This window comes from Macadamia integrifolia, chromosome 7 (assembly GCF_013358625.1).
Source record: "Macadamia integrifolia cultivar HAES 741 chromosome 7, SCU_Mint_v3, whole genome shotgun sequence".
Classification (NCBI taxonomy): Eukaryota; Viridiplantae; Streptophyta; class Magnoliopsida; order Proteales; family Proteaceae; genus Macadamia; species Macadamia integrifolia.
In genome coordinates this window covers 23,853,415-23,863,543 of record NC_056563.1, presented here as the reverse complement: position 1 = coordinate 23,863,543, position 10,129 = coordinate 23,853,415, and positions in this window count along the sequence as shown.

Below are 10,129 nucleotides of genomic sequence, written 5' to 3'. Positions count from 1 at the left end.
TGAATGTGCTCTGGAGAAAAGTAGTACAGCTCCTCGTACCTTTGTTGGTACTCTAGTACCGATTGGTATCCTTGAACCAGATTGGAGAACTCACACTCTCTCTTATCCTGTCTCTCCTATCCTGAAAGCTCTACACTAAAGAGAAGTTAAAGCTTTCAGTTAGTAGTGGAAGATCATAGATTGATTTTGAGGTTCTCAGACACATCTCTGGGTATCTCAAACAATGGTTATAAGTACCTTCTACCCTTTAATTTATTTTCATATATTGTCTGGATATATGTATGTATGCTAGGTATATGAAGTTGATATTGTAGACCTATACTAGCTTGTGGAAAATTGTAGGGCAACACATTATAAGCCTATTATCTTTGGATTATGGTTTCTAGTTCTAACTAGATATAGGGACATTAAATCCTTGGTAGTCATTAGTACCTAAACATCATCATGAATGCAACCTCCTAGTATTGTGTTAGGTAAAATTATAATTGGCACCAAGTGCCCTCTCAATTCTTTGCTGGGAAAATTGGGTGCAGCTACTCCCAACTATAAAAACAGTTAAAGTAGTGTATTAAGTGTATGCGAAGCCTTTATAGGCACTACTCCAAGGATGTAGACATTTTTTGAGCCTCACAAAAACCATTGTATTATAGGTATGATTGATTCACTATTCTTGTAATTGTAAGGATAAAAATCTTCTGCTCCTTTCGCCCCTCTCTTGCAGGGTTGTGATCCCCACTCTCTGTTTCTCGGTGAGGGTTTTCTTCTTTATCTTTCCATCCTTCCTCCTATTTTAACTTCTTACCACGCCTTTTAGATGATAGTGTCCTCAATCTTCTTGACAACATAAAGAGAATGGGGAAAACATGATATTTGGAGTCGCCAACTAGGATTTGAGGGCCTAGAACCCAGTAAAGGAGCCCAGTTCTAGTTTAGGGATTAAACTCATATAAGAGGTTAATTTCCAATAATGGGATCGAACCCCTATATTTAACTTCTTATTTAGAGGTATACGTCTGTATCATATTATGAGTGTGGAAAGGTGTTAGGCACCCACCTCTTCCGAAAAAAATCAGTCTTTCTATCAGATGCTTGATTTTGAATATTCTCCTTTGAGAATTTTATCATCCCTACACTACAAGAAAACACATTTATGGAAATGGTAAAAAAATACCACCATTGTCAAAGATAATATATAGCGACCGTAAAATGGATACTGTTCCCTAATACATTTATGGCGACTATAAAATAATACTCGTCGTAAAAAAAAAAAATTTCAGCGATGGAATTAAAAATACCGTAGCAACATCATTTTATAACAATGAGTTAAATTTAAATGTTACAAAAAATTATTTAATGTGACGGTATTTTTAATACTGTAGTGAAATAACATCTTAGACAACGGTAAATTTTTTACCGTCGCCTAATAACCTATGCTCAATCAATATCAATGTGATTTATAACGACAGTAGAAATTCTGCTGTCACAAAATAGTGAAATAACATCTTAGACAATGGTAAAATTTTTCACCATTGCCTAATATCTTATGTTCAATCAATACCATTGTGATTTAAAGACGGTATAAATTATTCTGTCATAGAATATAATCATTTATATTTGGCGACGGTAAAAACACTACCGTAGCCAAAAATCATATAGAGTCATTGATTTTAGGCAACTGCAATTTTATTCCTGTCACCAATTAACACTAAAATACATTTAAATTTTTTATTATAAAAAATCTTAAATTTAGGAATTTTAGATGCGGGAAAAGTTTCTTAATTTACATACGCTTTGGTTTTCCTGGCTTCCCTTTCACGCACAAACCTGCTCCTATAGGATTTCTCTCTTTCAAAACCTCTTGAATCTAATTTAATTAAAAAAAAAATTACTCCTTGTGAGGGTAGTAGCCGGGAAAAAAGGACCTTTTGGGTGTCTCGGCCCTCTCTCCTCTCTTTCTCTTAAGGGGGGTGTGTTGTGTGTGCTTTACCTATGGGCCCCACATCGCCGTATTTCCGCTCGAAGATACGTGGAGGCATATTTTGCAGGAGTGTAAAGGTCATCATTGAGATGGAGGTTTGATGATGGTCCAATACAGGAGATTGTGATCATACAATAAGGGTTGGAGTCACCACCTAGGATTATGGGTCTAGGACCCGAGAGTGGGCACGATTCCTGAGAAGAGGGCCTGAAAGTTGGTCTGGTCCAGATATTTAGGGTATGTGTCAAGTTATAGAATTGGGAAGGTGTTAGGCACCCAATCTGCCCAGTTCAACAGGTCTTTCTACTAGATGCTTAAGAACGAATACTTTCCACGATTATTCCTATTCGGTATGCATGGCTAAATTATCACATATATGTACATTAACTGAATTTAAATGATTATGTACACTACAAAAATGTCAATATAAAGTCTACATTGAGCTAATTTGGATGAGAAATTATACCTGAGCTTGACCATGTTTTGGGTTAAGAGGAGTGGGACCTCGATTACCGCTGGCACGAACTGTCTTTTAGATTCTCCTGGCTCAGGGGAAGATGGTCTTGACCTCCAACTTCCTTTCTCGAGAGATGTTGATTGGGGTAATGTTCGGACAGAGTTCTAACTAGGAATGGTTACTTTTAGATTTTGATCGTGGTATCGATTCAGTAGAGCCTCCACTAGGGATGGCTACTTTTGGATTTTGATTGAGATGGCAATCCGACAGAGCTTCTGTTGGGGATAGGTTATGGGAGGTTGGCACTCCGGCAGAGCTTCTGCTGGGAATAGGATATGGGAGGGCTAGACTAAGGTGGCACAGAGTTTTCGCAGGGAATGGGCTGAGACCTAAATGGTTGAAGGACTTCGATTGCCCGAAGAGCACTTTGAAGATTCGAAGAACACTTCAAAGATTCGAAGAACACTTCGAATCTTATGAAGATCTCTCTGAAGACTTGAAGAACCTCAAGATGGGAGACTAAGGGGAAACTTTTCCTACACAAATTCTCACTCAAAGAAGGAAAAGGATTGAAGAATTTTGAAGGCCCAAAGAACACTTCAGATCTCTTCGAAGACTTGAAGATCTCTTCGAAAACTTGAAGAACTTCAAGAGGGGAAGGGGAGGAGAGAAGGTAGAGCTTCTCTACTATGGGTGCTCCTAAGAGGCTTGAGTGTTTGTGGTGTGAAAAACTAAAGGGAGGGGAGTATTTATAGAATTTTTGAACCAATGGGGAGGAAAGAGGAATTTTCTGAGCCACTAGGGTTAAAAAGTGATTTTTCTAAACCAATGGGGTGAAAAAATAAAATTTGGACCAATGGATGGAGGGTAAATTTCTTTAGCCAATGGGTGAAAAGTAATTTTTTTGGGGCCAATGAGATAAAAGATGCCTTTTTGGGCCAATAGGAGCTCGTGGTGTAGGGTACGCTAGCGGGACAGTGTAGAGTGAAAAAGCAAGTGAAGAGAAAATCTTTTCACCAATCTAGTCATTGGAACACATATTATGGCCATTGACGGTGGCACACTAGGTTGAGTGGGGGTGTATAGGGCATGCATGGGTGCACGGGGCAAGTAGAGCACGTATGGGGGGCTAGCAGGGGCAGATGGCACCGGCAGGCACGTGCGAGGGTTGGCGGGTGTACGAGTTATGTAGGTGGGGTGCATGAGGCATGCAAGTGAAGGCGTGCAGCATTAGTAGGTGTGCGCAAGGGCTGATGGGCGTGCGAGGCATGTAGGCGGGGGTGCGTGAGGATTGGCGGGTGCGTGAGACATGCAGGCAGGGGTGCATAGCACTGGCAAACATGCGTGAGGGCTGGCATGTGCAGGGTGCACAAAGGGGGTTGTGTGGCACTGGTAGGCACACACGGGGGCTAGTGTGTGTGTGCGTATATGGGTTACTGGTAGGGCTGTGCGTGCAAGGCAGGCAGGGTTGTAGGCGCGAAAAAATGTGATTTTGCAGGAAAGATTGTGCGAGATCTGACGGTTCGATTTTGACGTATCATATATTATTGGAATCATGATTCTGAGCACTATCCATCCATATGGTCACTATGACTGGATTCCTTTGTATATGAAAAGTCATAATTAGGCCCTCTTCCCTCCCTCACGGGATTTTTGGGGTTTTAGGTGAGCAGGGGATGTTTTTGGGTTTCTCTAATTACTTTCATCTCTGTCGATCGAAAGCAAGAAGTCACGCCCAAGATCTGTAATTCATAATAACCGAAGAGGGGATGACAAAATTAGGTGTCTACAGAATGCCCCTCTTTGGCCAAGGCCTGTGCCAACAGCCGAAGGGCAAAGAAAAGAACTACCACATTTTGTCACCCGGAGCATGTATTGCCATCATTTTGCTTATTAATGACGGAGTTGACAAATATAACAGGTAATATCTTTTAACTACTTTAAAGACTTACCTGGGCTGCCGATTTGTAGGAAAAATTTGTTACTCTTCCAATCCTGAAAAAGATGTTAGCACTTGATCTTCCTATGTTGGGCTTCCATGTGTCAGTATAGGGGATTCATCAATGAGATCGGGCCACTCGGAGCCGATTCAAAGAGATTGGGCCACCTGGGGCCGGTTTAATGAGATTGGGCCACTTGAGGCTTGGTTAATAAAATTGGGCCACCTAGGACTGATTTAATGAAATTGGCCCACCTGGGGTTGGGGCAATAAGATTGGGCCACCTGGGGCCGGGTCAATAAAATTGGGCCACCTGGGGCTGGGTCAATAAAATTGGGCCACCTGGGGCCAATCCATTGAAATTGGGCCACCTGGGGCCGGGTCAATAAGATTGGGGCACCTGAGGCTGGGTCAATGAGATTGTTTCTTTTCTTGATTTCTTTCGTGTCCCTTGATTGGGGTTCTTGAATTTGAACCTAGAGATTGGGGTCTTGCTCTTTGTTTTTTATTTGGAATCTTGCTCTTTGTTTTTTATTTGGAATCTTGCTCTTTGCTTTTGATTTTTACTTTCTCTTTTTTTTTTTTCACTATAATTTTAATCTACCAATGGGATTTGACTTTCACTTTCCCTTTTCATGTGATATAATTTTCATCTACCACACAAATTTGCTTTATATTTCACCTTCCCTTTGATTTTTACCTTCCACTTCTATGTGATATAATTTTCATCTACCATAAGAATTTTTTTTGGAATGTGACATTTTGTGGTAAAAATCTTTAATTTGCACCTTGGAATTGGAATCTCATTTTTATTTTTTTGAGAAAACGAATTTTTTACCCATAAAATGGTCCCCCTACTGTTTATTCCCCGTTCCGATTTTTCTGAGTTGGGAACAATTTGTGAGTGAGTGAACTCGGGTTTTTGGATCTCCTTGAAGATTCGAAGCTTTTTGCACTTTTTTAGGTTTCTTCAAATTTTTTCCGAAGATCTTTAAATTTCCCCTTGAAGTTCTTCATAATCTCCTTGAAGATCTTCATAGTTCTTTAGGAAGGAGTCATTTGGAGATTTTGACATCCTTTTGGGTTTTTTTTGTAAATTGTGAAACTTCTTGGGGTTTCTTATAATTTTGGGAAATATGGCTGAGAGCAGAAAGAGAAAGACTTGAGGAGAGGTCCGGCTGGATGGTTGTAGCAATTCTTCTGAAGAGGAAGAGAGTCCTGCAGATTGGTACACCGGACAAACACTTTATAGGACTCAGGATCATATTTGCAACTCAGTATGGGGCACATGGGTAAGTCCTTGCATTTTATTCATTTCTCCTTATTCATTTATTATTGTGTTTTTTTTTATTATTATTTTTTTATTTTTATCCTAGGAGCACGATGGAGGAGTACCACCGACCTTGGCCGGATATGGTCATCCGAACACAGCAAGGGATTGGTACCAGATGCTCCCCCGCAGAGTGAAGGAGTTGGTTAACTCATCTTACAGTCTTACCTGAGTCGATTGGCTTCCATAGAGACTAGGAAGTTCAGCTCGGCATTGGCAGGGGTCCTGATGGAGCGGCGGTTGCCGAGTACTCACTCCTTTCAACTTCCTACTGGCAAGATTGCCATTACACCTTTGTGCTTCTATGCTCTGACAAGCATACCATTTGGAGGGAGACCCTTGTCCTTTCCTAAGACTATGATAGCACAGGAGTTCACGGATCTAACTGGCATTGATATCTAGGATGACTAGAAAGATATCCGCTTAGGCGAGATCAGTGCCCGTTGGTGGAGGAGGGACTTACAAGTGCACCCCGGTAACATTGCATATGTGACCAATTCTTTCCTTCCATTTACTGTGGGTCGGTGACTCTTTAGTGATCTTAGAGGTGGGGTGGACATTCACATGGCTGCTTTCTTTCAGAATATTCGGGAAGTGGACACCTGGGATTGGGGCAGGGCCACTTATGCATACTTTCTGCAGACTTTGGACTTGCTATCATATGGAGACCGAGGTTTCAAGGTAGTGGGCTATATCCTTTAGGTAATCTCTCATCCTTATACCCATTTCTTTTCATTTGGTTGCATTTCGTCACTTTGATTTTTCAAATCAGCCTTGGTGTTATGAGCATTTGGAGATTATGGCTCTCATACTGAAAGATCCTCAAGCATCGCCCTTTCCCATAGCCATGAGATGGGGAGATAGCCGAGTACTCAGGGGTTGGCACCATCCTCTAGGGACCACTGCTCATTCTCTCCTGAATGGTCTTACAGAGGTAAGCCATGTTTGTCATTAAATTTACTTCTATCCTATGTTGTACTTACTTTTTCTTGAATTTGCAGGTCACTTGGAGACTATTCCATCCTCTTACGTTCCCAGACCTTGATGATGTTACTTGGGCTAGATACTTATCAGAGAACTGAGTCCTATTCAGGGGTTTATAGGGCCATGCCTGGTATTTAGGAGAGAGAGTTATACCCCAATGGTCTAATTCTGATATATACTTCTCTCCTTCTCTTCCTACACCAACCATGCATTGTTTGGAGTGCATTCCTATGGATCAAATCGAGAGACTAGCCGACTGAACATGGGATGATTTGTTCCTTGACCAGGATAGGGATTACAAGACCTTCCTTGAGGAAGAGACGGTATGCACCCCTTTTGGTCCTGTCGGTCTAGTGGTATGTTGCTCTTCCTTGAGTAGCACCTTTATGCTTCAATTTCTTTTTGTTTGGCCTTGATTGAGGTTCTTTTAGGGGCGAACACGGCATGCAGACCATTTTACTATTCAATCACATGTTGGTGCTGCTGGTCCATTCTAAGCCAGACCTTCTTCTAGTGCGGGTGGGTCCCTTAGGATAGCCACCATCCCCTTCCATGGCTTCCCAGGTTGGTCTTATCCCAACACAGCCAATCCTAGCATCCCTCATCTTTTGGGATCGAGAATAGACATAGATGCTTCTCTTAGGCTGCCTATTCTATATGACTATGTGAGTATCTAATCATCCCTCATTCGCTTGGCTTTCGACCTCCCTTAGGTGATATGCTCCTTCTTAGGTATCTCCGGAGGTCTATATCGAGATCAGGAGGATGCATCAGAGCTTGTGTGAGGTGGTGATCAACAAGGTATCTGATGAGCACATTTATGTGTGAAATCTAGGGTAGTACAACATGCATTTTACATATTTAGAATGGAGCTACCTTGGGTTTTACTCTCTTTTTGCAGATTTTATATTTTCAAGGCCTTAAGGACTATCGGGCCCTATATCTCTAATTTTACATGTAAAGAGGTCCTGTTTCTTTTTTATGGTTGCGAAGAGGGTAAAATTCTGAGCAAGATGAATGTGTTCAATTAAAAGTACACAATCGTTTGGTCAACCGTACAAGTGATTATTATTTTTGGGCCAGAAAAAGAATAATGGATCAGAATTGAACCAAGATACAGAACCAGCCCGTCTGCAGTTGTCCCAGGGGTATAAGAAATATTCTAAATGCCAACAAGGATCGATGGACCATACCCTTAAGTGATTAAAGATTCATTTTTTGTAACAACTACCTAGCGTAGTTGATGAGTTGTGTGGTGTGCGATGAAATTTTCCATTAAAATAGAATATTGTCCAAATCGAAGCAAGAAAAATCGGCCAAGGGGGTTTCTTGTGCTAGAAGAGAGAGAAAAATAGAAAAAGAGAGAAAAAATGGGAGAAAAAAGGCAAGAAAAATCGTGGGAGATTCTCTCTCCACATGTTTTCTCTCTTTCTCTCTTCTCTCTCCTCCACCTCATCAACAAGATAAAAAAAAATAATTTTTTTTTTAGAAGCTAAAATCATTAGCTTCCCTCCCCCATTCTCTATATAATAGAATCAACACAAGGGGAGGAGGCACTTCATTCTTCTTCTAGGGTTTTTTTTTTTAGTTGCTCTCTCTCTCTCTCTCTCTCTCTCTCTCTCTCTCTCTCTCTTTCTCTCACTCTTTTTAGTTTTAGTTCTTCTTTGTTTTTGCTTTAATCACTTTTGTAATAGCTTTTTTTTATTTCAATTAATGCAAGCACTCTTTTATTTTTATTCAACCTTTTATGTTTATAATTTATGCAATGGAGTTGTAATTTTTAAATTATAATTCTAGGCTTAGATCTAGGTGACAAGAAAACGAGCCATGGAGCATCTCTTTTTCAAGTTCAGTTTTTCTTTTTTCAAGATTTTTTTTCCACGCCTAGAAATTTCAGATTTGGTTCATTCTAGATCTGGTTTTTAGGGTTGACAGTATCTCAAATCACCCAAGCTTTCAAGTCAAGCATTGATTTAGGTATGGAGGCTTCTTCAACAATTTTCTCTCCCCCTCACATTTCCTCTTCTGACTGCCCTTTCTTTCTTAATTTAGGATTTTAATTTCAGTTGTTACATTATTGCTATCCCTTTCCCCCAAGGTTCATGGCTAGTGTAAGTGTTGGCTTTGCCCCTCCTAGCCATAGAACTATCATTTTATTGTTTTTATTTTAATTTTCTCCCTATGCCTAAAGCCAAGTAGAGTAACCCATGTAAGAGTGACTCTCTGGTCAAGTAGGGAAGCTCATATTATGATGCATCCCTCGGGTTAAATAGAAAAACTTACTTGTGAGCATCTCTCTAGCTTTATCCCCTTTCTTTTACTTTATTTTTATTTCAACATTTTTTTTCCTTCTTTGCTTTTTAATTGCATGGGGTGTTTATTTTCAGTTATTTATTTATTTAATTTTAATTACATGGCTTACTTATTTAAATTCTTAGATGACGAATGGTTAGGACGTTATTTTAGATACATATGTTTAGGATGGTAGTTAGAATTAGATCACAACCATTAATCGGTTCACTTTTGTATTATTAAAAGAAGCAAAAAAATAAAGTGGTCGCTCTCCCTATGTTTGACCTTTAGCTACACTGATCCGTACGCTTGCGGTTACATTTTAAATCCAAACAAGTGTTTGGCGCCATTGCCGGGGAGTTAGTTCCATGTTATTTTTCACTTTCTTTTGGTAAATCGGAGTGCTTTGTTTGCTTTGTTTTGTTTTTCCTTTTCTTTTATTGAATTATTGAGAAGAACAACTTGCAATAATAGATGTATCAGTGGAGGTCGCCAAGCCTCACAGTATGATAAAGATAGGTTTCGCCCTGTAGCAGTACCTCAAGAATTAACCTAAGCAACCCCGGATCCCTGTCGGTAAGCTCCCAAAAAGCTTAAAATAAAAAAAATAAAAAAAAATTAAAAAAAAGGTTTTTCTTCCCATTCTTTTATGCTTGTCTTACTCTGTTGTCGGTAGTTTTCTATTGCATGAGTGTTAAGTGGGTACATAATACTAAGAATCGATCAGAAAGAAGATCCAATAAGTAGTGACCCTATATGTTTGATCTCTTTAAAACCCTTCAATATGGGAGACCAACAGAAAAACTGTTACATCTATGCCCTAATCCGGTATGATTTGAAACTGTTGTGCCTCGGATCGGAGATCGAAAGTACGACTGGGTTTTGGCTTATGGCTGTGCATTGCTGAAGGGGTAGGGATGACCCCACATGTTCATGCATTGCATTCCTGTCTAACTGGAGGGGGTTCATACCTTCCAAACCTAGATGGTAAGTGACCCGACTCCCCACACTTATTTTTGAAAAGCGTCATGATTGCCGAAAGGCCTTAAGCATGTTCGAGGGTAGTCACCCATGCAAGGCCAACCATTGGATAACAAGATGTTAAGATAGCAGACTATCTTGACCATTGGAAACAACCCACTGGAAGTA